Below are 686 nucleotides of genomic sequence, written 5' to 3' on the forward strand. Positions count from 1 at the left end.
TGGCATGAGTTTTATATCGATTTATCAGAGAATCAACCAATAACAAATACTTGTATGTATATGTTTACATGTATGTGCTTCCCTTTTATATGCATTTGTTTTACTTTGGAGAAGCTGGGACTCGCTCTCCGCTTCTTTTCTTTTAAAAGAAAAAAAAAGTAATTTCCTTGTACAGATGTTTTATTTTTGTCATGTTTGTTTTGTTTATTGTTATTTATTTTATTTTACAGTTTAGCGTGATTTCGTTTTTCTGACACGTGAAGGCCACCAACCCCTCCAAGAAGAAAAGGCACAGAAGATCAGAGAAACCAAAAAGAGAAAAAGGAAATAATAATAATAAAACAAAATAAAGGTGAATGTAAAGCGGAAAGATAATTTTTGGGGAGTTAATGTGAGGAACTGAAGTGAGCAGACGCGGGACCTATTTATTCGTTCCTTTCATTATTATTTTTGTTTCTTACATTTCTGCGGTACTTCCCTTCATGTTTCACGTCCGCTCGTCTCCATTCCCTTATTTATTTATTTCTTTTTGGTCTTTTCACTCCCTTTCCCTTTTCTATTACAAAAACAAATAACAAAAAACAATAAAAAAATTATGTTCATCGCCGCGCCGTAGTGTTGTTTACCATAACTTCCCTCTCCTTCTCCCCCTCCAAAAATATGAATGAATTACCTCTTTTTTTTTT

Source organism: Trypanosoma equiperdum, assembly GCF_001457755.1.
Source record: "Trypanosoma equiperdum strain OVI genome assembly, contig: ctg_453, whole genome shotgun sequence".
In the NCBI taxonomy this organism is placed as follows: Eukaryota; Euglenozoa; class Kinetoplastea; order Trypanosomatida; family Trypanosomatidae; genus Trypanosoma; species Trypanosoma equiperdum.